This window comes from Aegilops tauschii, chromosome 2 (genome assembly GCF_002575655.3).
Source record: "Aegilops tauschii subsp. strangulata cultivar AL8/78 chromosome 2, Aet v6.0, whole genome shotgun sequence".
Classification (NCBI taxonomy): Eukaryota; Viridiplantae; Streptophyta; class Magnoliopsida; order Poales; family Poaceae; genus Aegilops; species Aegilops tauschii.
The window spans coordinates 142,921,396-142,941,070 of NC_053036.3; positions in this window are offsets into that span (position 1 = coordinate 142,921,396).

Consider the following 19,675-nt stretch of genomic DNA (forward strand, 5'->3'; position numbering starts at 1 on the left):
TCTTGGTTGGTATGATTGTATATTTTATTTATGGTGTTGTCCTATGGTGCCCTCCGTTCTCGCGCAAATGTGAGGGGCCCTCGCTGTAGGGTGTTGCAATATGTTCATGGTTCGCTTATGGTGGGTTGCGAGAGTGACAGAAGCTTAAACCCTAGTAAGTGGGGTATGACGTATGGGAGTAAAGAGGACTTGATACTTAATGCTATGGTTGGGTTTCACGACCTTAACTATCTTCAATAGTTGTGGATGCTTTCTAGGGGTCCAATCATAAGTGCATATGATCCAAGTAGAGAAAGTATGTTAGCTCATGCCTCTCCCTCATATAAAATTGCAAGAATGATTACCGGTACTTGTTATCGATTTCCTAGGGACAAATAACTTTCTTGTTGTCACAAACCCTTTTACTAAACACCTAACTTTTATTATCTTGAAAAGTACTTCTAGTTTTTTTCTCGCAAAGTAGTTCTTGCATCACACCTACAAAATAGTTTCATACTTGTTTTCGGTAAGCAAACATCAAGTGTGCGTAGACTTGTATCGGGGGTCGGTAGAACTTGAGGGAATATTTGTTCTAACTTTAACTCCTTGTTGGGTTCGACACTCTTATTTATCGAAGAAGGCTACAAACGATCCCCCATACTTGTGGGTTATCAAGACCCTTTTGTGGCGCTGTTGCCGGGGAGCAATAGCGTGGGGTGAATATTCTCGTGTGTGATTGTTTGCTTTATCACTAAGTATTTTTTATTTTGTGCTCTTTTTCTCTATCTTTAGTTATGGGTAGGAAACGCAAAATACCAAAAAAATTAGTTGTACCTACTAAACCAATGGTTGAGGAACCACCCAAAATCTATCATACTACTGAAGCTTTCTACTTGGATCATCTTCGATCCATTTGTGCTTGTGCCGAAAACCCAACTAGCTTAGTTGAGGGAAAATCGTTAGATGAGCATGCTTGTTTTGTGCGACACCGTTTATCTCAAAAAGGGAAACTTTTACAGCATCAAATTAATACTATGCAATGTTATGCTTGGAATTTATGTGAATTATATGATTTTACTTGTTGTTCTGAAGACCCTAAGAAACACCTTACCTACCAATGTGAGTTTATTGATAATGGAATCGTATCTTCTTATGCCAAAGGTGTTTATAATTACTTTGATATTGAACAAATTGAAGAATTTGTTGCTTTTAGGGGTGCTTATGAAATGGCTTCTTTGATTGAAAAGTATGATGCTACACTTTACAAATCTGAAAATTTTGCCATGCTTAAATATTGTTATGATAATTATGCTTCTAATCCCTATGTTAAACCATATATTGAGGACTCCTCCGCTGTCCAAAAAGAGACTAACATTTTGCAGGAGTCTATGGAAGAAGAAAATGATGAAATTGTGAGCTCAATGGAAGAAAAAGATGAGGAGGAGAGAGACTAACAAAAGGAGGAAGAGCGGATTGATCACCTGTTCCCACCTTCTAATGAGAGTAACTCTTTATCCCATACATTGTCTAATGCCCCTTCGTTCTTATCGAAGGATGAATGCTGTGATGATTGCTATGATCCGTTGGATTCTTTTGAAATATCCCTTTTTGATGAATTTGATGCTTGCTATGCTTGTGGCCAAGATGCTAATATGAATTATGCATATGGAGATGAACTATGCTATTGTTCCTTATGTTAAACATGAAATTGTTGCTATTGTACCCACACATGATAGTCCTATTATCTTTTTGAATTCTCCAAACTACACTATATCAGAGAAGTTTGCACTTATTAAGGATTACATTGATGGGTTGCCTTTTACCGTTGCACATGATAATTTTGATGAATGTAATATGCCTGTGCTTACTGCTCCTACTTGCAATTATTACGAGAGAGGAACTACATCTCCGCCTCTTTATGTTTCCAACACGAAAGAATTGCAAGAAACTTCTTATGCTATCTATTGGCCTTTACTTGATGTGCATGAATTGTTCTTGTATGACATGCCGATGCATAGCAAGAGAGTTAGACTTCGTCATTGTATGACATATGTTGCTTTGTGCTCACTACTAAATGCCAAATCATTGTTAATTAAAATTGGCTTTGATATACCTTGGGATCCAGGTGGATCCATTACTTGAGCACTCTATGCCTAGCTTAATGGCTTTAAAGAAAGCGCTGTCAGGGAGAGAACCCGTAAGTTTTAGAGGGTCATTTTTTCTGTTGAGTGCTTTTATAAAGTTTAAAAACAAAAAAATATAGAGGGGAACTTAAAACTACACAAAAAGAAAAGTGAAAGTGAGAGGGACGAGCATTGTGAAAGTGGGAGCTAGCCTTGAACTTTGTGCATGCCCATGGAAACTTTGTGAATCTTGAATAACAGAAACTTTTCAACAAAAATAATTATCCCCTTGTATAATTCCATTGTATTATAAAAATAATGTGCCAAGATTTGCCTTTAGGATGATTAGATTGTTTGTTGGTTTGTGTGGTGCAAAAACAGAAACTTTTGTTCCCAGAAATAGAATTGTTTAAATTCGCTGGAACATGATAAAATTCTGAAACTTTTTGAACAGTCTTGCTATACAAATTGTTTATTTCGTCCTAATTTTTCAGAATTTCTAGAGTTACAGAAGTATGGTTAATGTTCAGATCTTTACAGACTGTCCTGTTTTCACATATTGCTGTTATAGCTTCATTATTTGCGTATGTTTGAAATCTTGTTGAGCCTCCTTTGACTTGGGACCATAGAATTGTGATAGCATACAGTGGGTAATATTTGATTATAATTATACAATAATGTTATAGCAGTACATGATGGGATTTGACTCCCATATTCACTAACCCCGCCACTAAAAGCTTCTGTTGAGTTTTGTGTGGATGAAGTGATCAAAGATCGAGGAGGTCTCGATATGAGGAGAATTGAAGGAGGAGAGACAAGAGCTCAAGCTTGGGGATGCCCAAGGCATCCCAAGTAAATATTCAAGGAGACTCAAGCGTCTAAGCTTGGGGATGCCCCAGAAGGCATCCCATCTTTCTTCAACAAGTATCAGTATGTTTTCGTCTTCGTTTCGTTCATGTGATATGTGTGAATCTTGGAGCGTATTTTATGTTTATTTTTCATTTTTCTTTTATGCACCTTGCTGGTATGGGATAGTGCATGGTTGATTTATAGAATGCTCATTGCACTTCACTTATATCTTTTGAGTATGGCCTCGTAGAATGCTTCATGTCCTTCACTTATATCATTTGAAGTTTGGATTGCCTGTTTCTCTTCACATAGAAAATCACTATTTGAAGAATGCTCTTTTGCTTCACTTATATTTATTAGAGGATGGTCTTTTGTAGAAAGAATTAAAACTCTCATGCTTCACTTATATCTATTTAGAGAGTCAACAGGAAATGGTCAATTGCATGGTTAGTCATAAAATCCTACATAAAACTTGTGGATCACCGAATATGATATGTTTGACTCCTTGCAATAGTTTTGCAATATCACTACTGCAGGATGCTGCTAACGCGACACTACGATTAGAGACCCTTTGACGAAACTGTGTGTGATGCATTAATCACAAACGGGGATGTAAAACCCCCCTCAAAAAGGTGCAAAACGTTTGCGATGGTGGAGCCATCAAACACGGTTCAGATTTTAGTTGCGTGTGCGATTCAGGGCACACGGTTAACCCGTTCGAACTGTTTGCGATGAGGCAGAACAACAGAAACGGGCAGCCATATCAATGTGTGTGTGATATACGGCATACGGTTTGCTCCGATGAACCGTTTGCTATTAGGGAGTGCAACATAAACGGTTAGCCAGATCAAGGTGTGTGTGATATAGGGCATACGATTCACTCAGACGAACTGTTTTCAATTAGCGAACGCAACAGAAACGGTTCAACTTAACAAGATGTGTGTGATACGTGGCAAACAGCCGACTCGGATGAACTGTTTGCGATGAGAAATTACAACACAGACGGTTAATATAGTTAGTTCGTGTGCGATCTTGTGTGTACAAAATACTTTGAAAAATGCAAACTAGTTGCTTGCAGTGGCAAGGAGTATCGCACACGATGCGTCTATGAGTACTCATGTGCGATGATTAGTAAGTTACACATACGTTTCCTTATGTTAACACTTGTGTGATAAATAACACGTGGCACCGGATACGGTATTCGGGTTGTGTGTGTTCTCCACTTAATTAGTCTTCCCGCGCTCCACATGGGTGAATTGTAAAATCCACGCCTATTCCCTCACCGGTTTCCCGCCACCATCTAACGGCTTGCTGCATATAACCCAGGCGACAACGCACCGCCGCAACACTCTGCGAAGATCTAGTCCTCACCCATCTACCATTAGTTATTCCAAGCATGCCAGGCAACGACCAAAGCTTCGACGTCGACGCCTACGTGCGTTACATCTTCGGCGAGGAGAACGAGCTGGAGCAGGTCGGGGAGCAAGAGCTTCATCGGCCGGTGCAGGCACCATGGCCCATCGGCAGCGATATCGGCGTCACCGTCCTTGGGAGCACAATCGACATATTGCAGAGGAGGTGTGATGAGCAGTTTGCTGATACGTCGCCAACATATCTACTTTTCCAAACACTTTTGCCCTTGTTTTGGACTCTAACTTGCATGATTTGAATGGAACTAACCTGGACTGACGATGTTTTCAGCAGAATTGCCATGGTGTTATTTTTGTGCAGAAACAAAAGTTCTCGGAATGACCTGAAACTTCACGGAGATTATTTTTGGTAATAATAAAAAGTACTGGCGAAAGAATCAAGGCCAAGGGGGCCACACCCTGTCCACGAGGGTGGGAGGCGCGCCTGCCCCCTGGGCGCGCCCCCTGCCTCGTGGGCCCCCTGGTGCTCCACCGACCTCAACTCCAACTCCATATATTCGTGTTCGGGGAGAAAAAAATCAGGGAGAAGGATTCATCGCGTTTTACGATACGGAGCCACCGCCAAGCCCTAATCTCTCTCGGGAGGGCTGATCTGGAGTCCGTTCGGGGCTCCTGAGAGGGGAATCCGTCGCCGTCATCATCATCAACCATCCTCCATCACCAATTTCATGATGCTCACCGCCGTGCGTGAGTAATTCCATCGTAGGCTTGCTAGACGGTGATGGGTCGGATGATATTTATCATGTAATCGAGTTAGTTTTGTTAGGGTTTGATCCCTAGTATCCATTATGTTGTGAGATTGATGTTGCTATGACTTTGCTATGCTTAATGCTTGTCACTAGGGCCCGAGTGCCATGATTTCAGATTTGAACCTATTATGTTTTCATGAATATATTTGAGTTCTTGATCCTATCTTGCAAGTCATTAGTCACCTACTATGTGTTATGATCCGGCAACCCCGAAGTGACAATAATCAGGACCACTCCCGGTGATGACCGTAGTTTGAGGAGTTAATGTATTCACTATGTGTTAATGCTTTGGTCCGGTACTCTATTAAAAGGAGGCCTTAATATCCCTTAGTTTCCAATAGGACCCCGCTGCCACGGGAGGGTAGGACAAAAGATGTCATGCAAGTTCTTTTGCATAAGCACGTATGACTATATTCAGAATACATGCCTACATTACATTGATGAATTGGAGCTAGTTCTGTGTCACCCTATGTTATGACTGTTACATAATGAACCGCATCCGGCATAATTCTCCATCACCGATCCAATGCCTACGAGCTTTTCACATATTGTTCTTCGTTTAGTTACTTTGCCATTGCTACTGTTAGAATCACTACAATACTGCTACTGTTACCTTTGCCACTGTTACCGCTACTATCATGCTACTTTGCTACTAAACACTTTGCTGTAGATATTAAGTTATCCAGGTGTGGTTGAATTGACAACTCAACTGCTAATACTTGAGAATATTCTTTGGCTCCCCTTGTGTCGAATCAATAAATTTGGGTTGAATACTCTACCCTCGAAAACTGTTGCGATCCCCTATACTTGTGGGTTATCAAGACTATTTTTTGGCACCGTTGCCGGGGAGCATAGCTCTATTCCTTGAGTCACTTGGGATTTATATCTGCTGGTCACTATGAGGAACATGAAAGACGAGAAAACCAAAATTTATCCCTCAACTACGAGGGGAGGTATGGAGCTGCCATCTAGCTCTGCACTTGATTCACCTTCTGTTTTGAGTAAACTTGCGACACCTAAGCCTGCTTCTGCTATTAATTCTGATATGTCACATGTTGTTGATGATGCCACTTCTGCTATGCATGATACCTATGATGAAACTACTTCTATGCTTGATAATACTGTGCCACTAGGTGAATTTCTGGATGAACAACTTGCTAGGGCTAGAGAGAATGAAATTATTGAAACTGATAATATTGATGAAAGTGATGATGAAGATTCTCCCCCTAGATATGAATTGCCTGTTGGGCCTGAGGGTTATGTTATGGATGAAGAAACTGCTAGAGATTTTCTTGCTTGCAATGATAGAAGTGATCTTAAGAAATTATTAGCTAAGCTGACACAAAAATCTCTGAATGCTAGAATGAAATATGACCCTGCTTATGCTACCTCACCTATCTTTGTTACTGATAAGGATTATGATTTCTCTATTGATACTAAGATAATTACGTTGGTTGAATCTGATCCTTTCTATGGCTATGAATCTGAAACTGTTGTGGCACATCTTACTAAATTAAATGATATAGCCACCCTATTCACTAATGATGAGAAAACTCGCTACTATTATATTCTTAAATTATTTCCGTTCTCATTAAAGGGTGATGCTAAGACTTGGTTTAATTCTCTTGATCCTGGTTGTGTGCGTAGTCCCCAGGATATGATTTATTACTTCTCTGCTAAATATGTCCCTGCTCATCAGAAACAAGTTACTTTAAGGGATATATATAATTTTGTGCAAATTGAAGAAGAGAGTCTCCCACAAGCTTGGGGGAGGCTTCTCCAATTACTTAATGCTTTGCCAGATCATCCTCTTAAGAAAAATGAAATACTTGATATCTTTTATAATGGACTAACTGATGCTTCCAGAGACCACCTAGATAGTTGTGCTAGTTGTGTTTTCAAGGAAAGAATTGTCGATCAAGCTGAAATTCTATTGAATAATATGTTGACTAATGAAAATAATTGGACATTTCCTGAACCAACTCCTAAGCCAACTCCGAATAAAAGGGGTGTTCTATTTCTCAGTCCTAAAGATATGCAAGAGGCAAAGAAATCTATGAAAGAAAAACGTATAAAAGCTGAAGATGTTAAGAATTTACCTCCTGTTGAAGAAATACATGGCCTTAATTTACCGCCTGTTGAAGAGATTCATGGTCTTGATAACCCGACACAGGTAGTAAAGGTAAATTCTCTCTATAGATATGATAAAGCTGAAATCCCTCCTACCGAGTTTGCTAGCCAATGTTTAGATGAGTTTGATGATTTTATGGTTAAGTAAGAAAACTTCAATGCTTATTTTGGTAGAGAATTAAAACGCAATGCTTATATGATTGAACACTTGAGTGATTATATGTCTAGAGTTAAAGGTGAACTTAAACTCATTAGTAAACATACTTCTATGGTTACCACTCAAGTAGAACAAGTACTTAAAGCTCAGAATGATTTGCTCAATGAATTGAATAGTTTGAATAATTACTTTGTTGTTAGAGTTGCAACTAGAGGGTGTAAAGTGACTCAGGAACCTTCGTATCCTGAGGGCCACCCTAAGAAAATTGAGCAGGATTCTCAGAGACAGTGTAGATGCACCTAGTCCTTCTAAAAAGAAGAAAAAGAAAAATGATAGGACTTTGCATGCTTCTAGTGAACCTGTTGTTGACACACCTGAGAACCCCAATGATATTTCTATTTCTGATGCTGAAACACAATTTGGTAATGAACATGAACCTAGTGATAATGTTAACGATGATGTTCATGTTGATGCTCAACCTAGCAATGATAATGATGTAGAAATTGAACCTGCTGTTGATCTTGATAACCCGCAATCAAAGAATTAACGTTATGATAAGAGAGACTTTGTTGCTAGGAAGCACGGTAAAGAAAGAGAACCTTGGGTTCAGAAACCCATGCCTTTTCCTCCCAAACCATCCAAGAAAAAGGATGATGAGGATTTCGAGCGATTTGCTGAAATGATTAGACCTATCTTTTTGCGTATGCATTTGACTGATATGCTCAAAATGAATCCTTATGCTAAGTATATGAAAGAAATTGTTACAAATAAAAGAAAGATATCGGAAGCTGAAATTTCTACCATGCTTACTAATTATACTTTTAAGGGTGGAATACCTAAGAAGTTAGGAGACCCAGGAGTACCCACTATACCATGCTCTATTGAAAGAAACTATGTTAAAACTGCTTTATGTGATCTTGGAGCCGGTGTTAGTGCTATGCATCTCTCTTTATATCGTAGACTTGATTTGAATAAGTTGACACCTACTAAAATATCTTTGCAAATGGCTGATAAATCAACTGCTATACCTGTCGGTATTTGTGAGGACGTGCATGTTGTGGTTGCAAATGTTACTAACTTAACGAACTTTGTTATTCTTGATATTCCCGAGGACGATAGCATGTCTATTATTCTTGGAAGACCCTTTTTGAATACTGCAGGGGCTGTTATTGATTGCAACAAAGGCAATGTCTCTTTTCATGTTAATGGCAATGAGCATACGGTACACTTTCCGAGGAAACAACCTCAAGTTCATAGTATAAATTCTATTGGAAAAACTCCATCGATTATTTTTGGAGGTTTTGAATTTCCTCTTCCTACTGTCAAAAAGAGATATGATATTCTTATTATTGGGGACGTGCATATCCTCGTTGAGGTAACTTAGTGCTATTCGAAAATTCTCCAGTTTCATGCAATTTGGAATGAGTTTGTTAACAAGACCTGATCAACCTTGTTAGTGGATTTCTTCTGATGAACATGCGATGGATGAAGTTAGAAAGCACAACTCTCTGTACCCTCCTTTTACCTTCTGTTATTTAGTTGAAATAAAGTAAAATTAGTATTTTCTGTCTGTTTTCTGAATTATCCGTTCAATAAAAAATACCTCGAAAATAAAAGTTCTTCAAATGCCCTGAAATTTAAATATGATTTTTTCTGGAATATTTGAGAATATTTGGCACTGAGAACACATCAGGGGGAGCTGACACCTGGCCACGAGGGTCCAGGGCGCGCCCCCTGCCTCGTGGGCCCATGGTGGCTCCCCTCCACTTATTCCAGCCACCACACACCTCTTCTTCCTCCCAAAAAAATCACCAACCAACTCAAGCACGATTTCTAGCTCATTTTGCTGCGATTTTCGATCTCCTTGCTCAAAGCACCTCCCACAAAACTGCTTTGGGGGATTGTTCCTTGGTATGTGACTCCTCCAATGGTCCAATTAGTTTTTGTTCTAGTGCTTTATTCATTGCAAATTTTTGCGGCTTAGGTCACCAGGTTCTTGAGCTTGCATGTCAAATTTATATGGTCCCAAGTAGTTCTAATGCATGATATAGTCTCTAGGCACTTGTGGGAGTAGTTGCTATCAATTTTGTTGAGTTTGGTTAACTTTTATTTTGAAGTTACTAAAAATTTCAGAAATTTTCAGAAAATGATGAAGAGATTTTTGAGGGGTTCTTCGAGCCGAAGCTCGAAGGATAAGCAAAGTGAAGAAGAAGAGAGACCCAAATATAATCTCCCTCGCACCGCGGAAGTTCGGCCTTGTGATGATTTCTTGAGAGCAGCCGGGATTTATGATGATTTTTATGAGTTGGCTGATAATGCAGGCCTTACTGACTTCCTCCACGACCAACGCGAACAGTATCTCTTACTCACCAATATCTTTGTGCAATATTTTCATTTCCATGCTAGGAGGTCACCACCTTTGGTGGATTTTTATTTATATGATGAGTATAAGGAGATGCCCCTTGATGAATTTTGCGAGGTTTGCAAGTTGCCCTTTTCAGGCAGCATAGAGGAACCACATCGTAACGATGTGGAGGGGTTTATTGATACAATTGTTGTAGGGGAAACTAGGAAGGTTTCTGATGCAAGAATTACTAGCATACATTTTCCTGTTCTACGTTACTTTGCAATATTTGCTAGTATATGCTTAATTGGTCGCGGAAACTGTGGAAACCTGAGTGCCCCTCATATTGTTATTTTGTGCCATGCCTTGTTTCGTGATGACTCATTTAGTATGGGCGCTATTGTTGCAAAGCGGTTAAATCTTAACTGTACTAAGGGCCCTATCTTGGGAGGTATCTTTGCCTCGCGCCTCGCTGCATACTTTAACATACCTATTAGACATTATGAGACAGAAGAAAAGTTGTTGCCTCCTGTTTTTCTAGACTATAAGAGTATGGTAGCACATGATTTCATTGTTAAGAACAAGAGAAAGGAGCTTAACTATAGACTGTTATTTGACATGAGTAAACATGAGACCTAAGTGTTATTGTGAATATGGTTAGTTCATAATCTTTGCTAAAAACTTGAATGCTGGCTTTACATATTTACAACGACAAGAGCAAACAAAGTTTGTAAAAGTTTTCTTTATCATTTTCAGTTTATCAACTGATTTGCTTGAGGACAAGCAAAGGTTAAAGCTTGGGGGAGTTCATACGTCTCCACCGTATCTACTTTTCCAAACACTCTTGCCCTTGTTTTGGACCTCTAACTTGCATGATTTGAATGGAACTAACCCGGACTGACGCTGTTTTCAGCAGAATTGCCATGGTGTTATTTTTGTGCAGAAACAAAAGTTCTCGGAATGACCTGAAACTTCACGGAGATTATTTTTGGAAATAACAAAAAATACTGGCGAAAGAATCAAAGGCCAGGGGGGCCACACCCTGTCCATGAGGGTGGGAGGCGCGCCCCCTGCCTCGTGGGCCCCCTGGTGCTCCACTAACCTCAACTCCAACTCCATATATTTGTGTTTGGGGAGAAAAAATCAGGGAGAAGGATTCATCGCATTTTACGATACGGAGCCGCTGCCAAGCCCTAATCTCTCTCGGGAGGGCTGATCTGGAGTCCGTTCAGGGCTCCGGAGAGGGGAATCCGTCGCCATCGTCATCATCAACCATCCTCCATCACCAATTTCATGATGCTCACCGCCGTGCGTGACTAATTCCATCGTAGGCTTGCTGGACGGTGATGGGTTGGATGCGATTTATCATGTAATCGAGTTAGTTTTGTTAGGGTTTGATCCCTAGTATCCATTATGTTGTGAGATTGATGTAGCTATGACTTTGCTATGCTTAATGCTTGTCACTAGGGCCCGAGTGCCATGATTTCAGATCTGAACCTATTATGTTTTCATGAATATATGTGAGTTCTTGATCCTATCTTGCAAGTCATTAGTCACCTACTATGTGTTATGATCCGGCAACCCCGAAGTGACAATAATTGGGACCACTCCCGGTGATGACCGTAGTTTGAGGAGTTCATGTATTCACTATGTGTTAATGCTTTGGTCCGGTACTCTATTAAAAGGAGGCCTTAATATCCCTTAGTTTCCAATAGGACCCCGCTGCCACGGGAGGGTAGGACAAAAGATGTCATGCAAGTTCTTTTCCATAAGCACGTATGACTATATTCGGAATACATGCCTACATTACATTGATGAATTGGAGCTAGTTCTGTGTCACCCTATGTTATGATTGTTACATGATGAACCGCATCTGGCATAATTATCCATCACCGATCCGATGCCTATGAGCTTTTCACATATTGTTCTTCGTTTAGTTACTTTACCATTGCTACTGTTACAATCACTACAATACTGCTACCGTTACCTTTGCCACTGTTACCGTTACTATCATACTACTTTGCTACTAAACACTTTGCTGCAGATATTAAGTTATCCAGGTGTGGTTGAATTGACAACTCAACTGCTAATACTTGAGAATATTCTTTGGCTCCCCTTGTGTCGAATCAATAAATTTGGGTTGAATACTCTACCCTCGAAAACTGTTGCGATCCCCTATACTTGTGGTTATCATTTTCCATCAACCATGCAAAAGATCCAGAGCTTCTCGGCGGCATGATCGACGACCCACCCGAAGAGCCGCCATCACCAGTGCTCATTGAGAGCCTGATGCCCCACAGGAATGGGTAGAGGACCTCTGCGATTCAGTCAAGACAAAGGCAGCCTGCGGCTTCATTATTGCCCGCAGCGGCCATGTCAACCTCGATCCCGATGATGTGGTGGCCAGGCTCGAGCGCATCCTTGGCAGAGTTGACGTCGCCGATGAAGTAGAACATCGCCAACGTGATATCTTGAGGATGCAGGTGATCGACGGAATTTGCTACGAGGCCAGAGACATGGAAATGGGGCGGTTCCGCGGAGTTGTCATGCGCGCGATTGCACACTATCAAGCTCTTCTGGAAGAGGCCCAGTAGCCCCAAGAGCCTCCCAGCACCAGCAACTCCGTAGGCGGAGGCGGTTCGGGACACTTGGAGTGAACGGCCGCAAGGGTGCTATACTGATCATGGAGTCCAAGAAGACCATCGTCGGAAGGCTGCCAGCTCATCCATTTAGCTTATATTTTATTATAATTGTATGCAGATGTAGGTTGTGAGTGTTCTGGGCCTTGCCGCATTTGGCATTTTAAATTATCCTGAATATGTAAGTCAATTATTAAGAATTATTAACAGTTGCCTTTGTAACTTTGCCTCAACGGCGAGCAGAGCGCGCGCAGGGACGCCAGAGTGGAGCGCGCCGCGGCCGCCTCAACGACGAGCAACCACGTGGTCAACCTTCTGCCATCAAGAAATTTTGACCTTGTTTCTTGTCACATTGCTGATTACAATGCAATAAGTAATTGCAAATCTGTTCACAACTATCAAACCAATATGTGTTCACACTTAGCACCGGGCTATAAAAACCACCCACTCGAAAATTACTTCACAGTTCCTCTCCTCATCACCCACAAAACTGGTTTTCTCTGTCAAGTCGTTCTGCCATGACCGGTAGGAGGAGTTTAGGGTGGACATATAACCAGGCAGCAAAGACCAAGGCCGCAGAAGCACTAGAGAGGTCCCGCCGCGAAGCCGCAGCCACAGCAGAGATGTCCCGGCGTGCCGCGGAGCCCTCGAACGAGCTCTCACGGGCATGCGAGGGCTCTCACAAGCGCATTCGCAGCGTCGGCCATCGCGACGAGCCGGCGTTCCTGAAGTCCTTCGCTGGCGACGACGACATTCTCGCTGGGGTCACTGCGCAGCAAGAGCTGGTCGACGGCTTGATGAAGCTGCTCAAGATCAGCGATGCCTTGGTTGACAAGGTGACCGGCCTCGTCCAGCAACTCATGGGTGACAACGCGAAGCTCCTCAAGTTGGTCGCCGAGAAGGAGGAGGAGGTCGCCGGCTGGAAGATGCTACATAAGCAGAGCAGTGCCTCGGAGATGACGCTGAAAGAGGTCGTGGAGGAACTGATGGGTGGCATGAGGAAGCTCCGGATCGAGCGCGAGCAGGAGGTGGAGGAATCCGTGGCTACTTTCAAGCAAAGTCGTGAGGAATTGAAGAAGCAGCTGGAGGATTTCACCGCCCGGCGATCCATCGACGAGTAGAGACATAGTAGCGACCCAGATCGTTGTCTGCAATTTCCTTCTTCTCTTGCCCCCGTGTCTTCCGGGCTTTGCCGCATGTGGCATTTTAAATTATCCAGAATATGTAAGACAATTATTATCTGTGCCATTGTAAATTTGTCAATGTATTATCCGTTGCCATTTTATTTGTGGTCGTATTATCCGTTACCCTATGTGGCAATTTAAATTAGGGTGGAATACGAGTTGAAAACACGAACAAAGCAAATGCTGCCATGGGATCACAAGCAAACACCCTCCGTCCAGGTGCTTTAATTAACCCATTAATGGAGAAATTGTGAGCAAGGCGGGCGGCGGCTCGTGCATGGAGGTCAAAGAGCTTGCTTCCCGGTGAGCATGGGCGGCCTTGCTGCTCGCATGTGTCCTGTCGAGCCTGCGAGGTGGACAAGATGTACGCGTCCCGTCGAGCCTGTGCGGCGGACTGCTCGCACGCGTCCCGTCGAGCCTGCACGGCGGCTTCTCGCGCTCGTCCCGTCTAATCAAACAGTTGCACGCACGCCACCGAGTATGGTTAAATTTCGACGCGGTTAATATAATACAACTGTTTGCAATATTAACGTGTCAGCTTTTTGTTTCAAAAAGGACTTTGTTGGCTAATAATGTGTGCGCCTCTTCTCAAACTGGATGAGTTTTTTTACCACGACATATATGTGCCATGTCATGAAACCATGCCAAGTTTCATGTTTTTTGGTGACTTTTTGATTTATTGGGATTTAAAAACCGAGATTCCCAATGTTTCAGGACGATGACAAGTTTGTAATTCATTCCCATTCCTTAAATGAGACCTAAACATGCACCCAATGACACATGTACGATTTCCCACCCATTTTGCTTCACTAGAGCATGTGGTCGTAGTTCAAATTTGAATTATGGACTACATTAAATGCATAGAAAACTTAGTAATTAGTAATATATATACAATGGCCAAACGAACCCTGAACAGTTTCAAATTTCAGCCCGACACTCCTGTTATTCTATGTTGCCTATAGAAAACAAAGTTCAGGGCGAGAAGAGGCAACGATTATTGTTTCGCCCACAAGAGGGGCATGTTTCCCTACCAGAACCACGAGGGTTGCGACAGGCTCCGATTTGTAAAAGGCTTGTAATATAGCTTCGCCCAAATTGGAAAATTATATGTACCATGTAGTGACACCATGCAAAGTTTCATAATTTCCTGGTGAGTTTTGGATTTACAGAGATTTAAAAACCGAGATTCGCAGTATTTGTGGCCAAGCCAGGACGGCGAGACAGTTGAATTCATTCCCATTCGTTACATGGGACCTAAACATGCACCCCAAGGAAACATGTACATTTTTTCTAGCCATTTTGGTGCACTAGAGCATGTATTTGTAGTTCGGATTTGAATTATGGACATTAAAATGCCTAGAAAACTCAATTAATGAATAAAAAAGGTTAAACGAACCCTGAATAATTTCAAAGTTCAGCGCGAATCTCCAGTTGTTCCATGTCGCGTGTAGAAGAAAATACGAGGCTAGAAGAGGGAGTGATTATCGTTTGGCCCACAAGGGGACACGTTTCCCTATCGAAACCACGAGGGTTCTTACGACAGGCTCCGATTTGTAAGAGGTTTGTAATAAAGCTTGGCCCAAATTGGCAATGTTTTTACCACGACATATATGTGCCATGACGTGACACCATCCCACCTTTGATGACTTTCTGGTGAGTTTAGGATTTATGGGGACTTAAAAACCGAGATTTGAAATGTTTGAGGACGAGCCAGGACACCGGTACGGTTGTAATTTGTTCCCATTCCTGGCATGAGACCTAAGCATGCACCCAAGGACACATGTATAGTTTTTCTAGCCATTTTGGTGAACTGGAGCATGTATTTGTAGTTCAGATTTGAATTATGGACATTAAATGCCTAGGAAACTCAATTAGTGTATAAAAAGGCCAAACGAACCCTGAATAAATTTAAATTTCAGCATGAATATCATGTCGTTCCATGTTGCCCGTGGAAGAAAATACAAGGCAAAAAGAGGTAGTGATTACATTTCGCCCACAAGGGGAACGCGTTTCCCTATCGGAACCATGAGGCTTCTTTGAGAGAAGCTCCGGTTTTTGTAAGAGGTTTGTAATAAAGCTTGGCCCCAATTGGACAATGTTTTTACCACGACATATATGTGCCATGACGTGACACCATGCCACCTTTGATGACTTTCTAGTGAGTTTAGGATTTATGGGGACTTAAAAACCGAGATTCGAAACGTTTGAGGACGAGCCATGACATCGGTACGGTTGTAATTCGTTCCCATTCTTGGCACGAGACCTAAACATGCACCCAAGGACACATGTATAATTTTTCTAGCCATTTTGGTGAACTGGAGCATGTAATTGTAGTTCAGATTTGAATTATGGACATTAAATGCCTAGGAAACTCAATTAGTGTATAAAAAGGCCAAACGAACCCTGAATAAGTTTAAATTTCAGCATGGATATCTTGTTGTTCCATGTTGCCCGTAGAAGAAAATACAAGGCGAAAAGAGGCAGTGATTACGTTTCGCCCAGAAGGGAGACACGTTTCCCTATCGGAACCACGAGGCTCCTTTGAGAGAAGCTCAGGTTTGTAAGAGGCTTGTAATAAAACTTGCGCCACAATGGACGAAAATATTCCTCGACATATAAGTGCCATGTCGTGACACCATGCCAGGTTTCACGATTTTCGGCTTAGTTTTGGATTTACGGGGATTTAAAAACCGAGATTATTCTCACAAAATGTTTTCAAATAGCACACGGTTCACTCACGAAAGCCGATATTCAATGAAAACTTTGTGGAAACCATATTTTAAAGTTTTATAAAAATCTGAAGAAAAAAATGTGGGGTGTTAAGAAGGTGATGTTTTATTGCGACACAAAATTTCAAGTTTAAAAACATTACGAGATGTGAGCTATGAAAAAGACAAATTCAGCCATGAATAGTGACATTACTATTCGGCACTATTCAACTTTGATTTTGCCTTTTTCATAGCTCACATCTCGTAATGTCTTTCAACTTGAAATTTTGTGTGGAAATAAAACATCATCCTCTTAACACCCCACATTTTTTTCAATTTTTTTGAAACTTCAAAACATCTTTTTCTCGTGGTTTTCACTGGTTTCCACCGAATGTTGGTTTTTGTATGATATCCCCCCTGCTGCGCGCGCGATCTGAGTCGTGCGTTCTGATTGGCCGGAACCCAAACCCCACGGATCATACGTCTGCACCGTTGGATTCTCCTTGATCGAACAGCGATCCTCATCCCTTTTGACAGCACATGTAAATGCATTCAAATAGCCCCTCCAAAAAATGTTTTCAAATAGCACACGGTTCACACACGAAAGCCGTGTGCCTACCAAACCGTGGCCGATGCCCCCCTCTTTGCTGCGCGCGTGATCTGAGTCGTGCGTTCTGATTGGCCAGAACCCAAACCCCACGGATCGTACGTGTGCACCGTTGGATGCTCCCAGATCGAACGGCAACCCTGAGCCCTTTGGACAGCGTGAAACGCCTTAATGGCAAGGAGGCAATTCTTATCAGCAAGGGCATGCTTCCCATCTGCTAGCCTAGTCGAATAGAACGCAGAAGTTAAGCATGCTCGGACTGAAGTAGTCCAAGGATGGGTGATGTAACAGCCTAGTTTTTTGGCCCTTTTCTTTCTCTTTTTGATTTATTGGTTTTTGCTCTGATTTTTCTTTTTGGAGTGGTTCTGTGGCCTTGCCACCTGGGAAATCATCCTCATTTCCCCTCCCAAGTGGCTCATCACTCTCAAAACCTTGCCAAGATCATGTCACTTCACTCTTTGACCAAACCCTAAAATCTTTTTCTAGGGAATATTCCTTTTTCTATTAAGGGAATAACCCTGTCTGCCCTAGGTTGCGAAGCAACCTATATTTCTATCCATCCAAAAATTCCCAAATAATTCTCATAATTACTTTGGGTCATATGTTGCTCAAATGTGCCCAAAATTTCCTGTCCTAGCCCAAGAATAATTCCCCAATAATTATTCTTCCTTTCTCTCCAGAGTAGCACTTTGTGAAGGAAGTGCCTCCTATCCAATCTTGTTTGCTCCCAAACTTGTTGGGCATTCTTTTATGTCCAAATAGTTGCCACATGACAAAATTCAACTTTATTCGCCTAGCCAATCTTCCTCAGTGATTTTTCAAAGTTTCTGTCAAATAGAAGCCATTGTGAAGGAAGTACTAGCTAGGAGCATCCAAATGAGTTGAAATTTTGCATGCCACTTCACGTGCTCATATAATTATCCTCCTCCAAATTTCAGCCCCATCCAATCATTTATGTGAGCACAGGGCCAAATCTTTGATTCTGGCAATATTTTCAGGTTGTGAAGCAAGTATAATTTTTATTGCTTCAAAAATCCTAACAAAGTACTAGATTGTTCTACTACCCAAATAACTTCTCTCCGCCAAATTTCGCATCATTTCACTAAGCCATTTGTTCACCAAAATCATTCCAAGTTTCTGCTCAGTGAGGATGTTTGTGAAGCAAGTACCATTTTGGCTTGTCCATTTGGTATGAAACTTTTACAGCACCTCTATATGACCAAATTACTAAGCCTTGCCAAATTTCAGCTCAAGTGGCATCACCATGTGAGTGCATCATCCAAATCTTGTTTCTGGACCAATTTTGGGGTTACACATCAATTATATTAGTTTGTGCTCCATTATGCTCCAAAACCTCCAGGATCATAGTCCTTCCATAGTTAATCACCCGAGACAACTCCTTTGACCCCAATCACTTCCATGTTGATCACCCGTGCACGGCAAAGTTTACTGCAGTAAATTTTTAGACGATGATTACCATTTAACCAGAGCGGTTTTCATCGATCTACCACCGCAGTTGAAACCTCCCTTGGAAGAACTTACCACTAGACAACACTTTCTAGCTCATTTCCCCCACTACATGCCAGTGCACGCCGTGACCGCGTTAATGGCACAACAGTGCGCGCACTCTGCTGCCGTTGGCCGCGCCCAGAGCGTCGTCTAGCTCCGGCCCCTCTCCCCTCGTCGGCTTCGCGCGCGTGAGCGTGTCCAGCAACTGGCCCGCGTCTTCGTCAATCCCCTGGACCCCTCTCCCCCTCCGTCCGCTTCCTCACCGACGCAAGCCGCCGCGCGCCCATGGACAAGCAGTGGCGGTTTGGCTCGGAGCCCGCCGTCTTCCTCCTCCCTGCGCTCCCTTGGCCGCCTCTTCCCCGTGAGCTCTCCCTCCTGTTCCCTCTCGTCGCCTAATCCCGAGCTCATGGGCGTGCACACGTGTCCACAGCGACGGACACGCGTCCGCGGTGACGCACGCTCGGCCTCCTCCCCCTCTGCCTATATAAGCCCACCCCGAGGCCTCTCAACCTCACCAAGTTTCTTCCCTCCCTCCTAGCTTCCTCTCCGACCACCCAAGCGAGCTCGAGGAGTTCTCTTTCCCTCCCCTCGTCGCCACGGCCGCCGCTCTGTCCCGGCTAAATTTGCCAGAAGTCGAGCCTCCCCCTCCTCTTCTCCACCACCGGCGACCTCCATCACCACCCCGGAGCCACCCCAAAACCTCATCCTCTCCTCTAGTGGCCTCTGGCCACAAGCCCATCACCGACCGGAGCCGCCGTCCACTGCAGCCACGGCGTTGCTCGACGCCATCCTCCCCGCGGTGTGAGGATGCTCCAGGTGGGTGCGGCTCATCTCGCTGAGCGCGCCGATGTGCTGCACGGCTCGGGGGATGGCTGGAGTCGGCCAGGCGAGCGCCGGCGCCAGCGGCCTATCTCTGGACCGTGGGCGAGCACGGGGAAAAGACAAAAGGTGACAACCCCTCCCCGCCAGCTGGCCTTGGACCCCGCGGGCCCCACGTGTTAGCGAGACTAGGCCGGCCCCGCTCCCTCGCTGACGTGGATAAGTGGAGGCGTATTCCCGCGAATATGTCTCCTGCACACGAAAGCGCGTTTCTCCTCTGCGTCGGGCTAAAATGATTTTTCCAGTCTGGAAAACGTATTTTCAGAAAGGCGCGTTCTGTTTTTCCATCCAAGGGCCTGTTTGTGATGATTTTATTACAAATAGGTCCCTGGCAGAAAAACCCTTATATCTTTTTACTCCCAACTCCAAATCAGGTGATTCCAAAGCC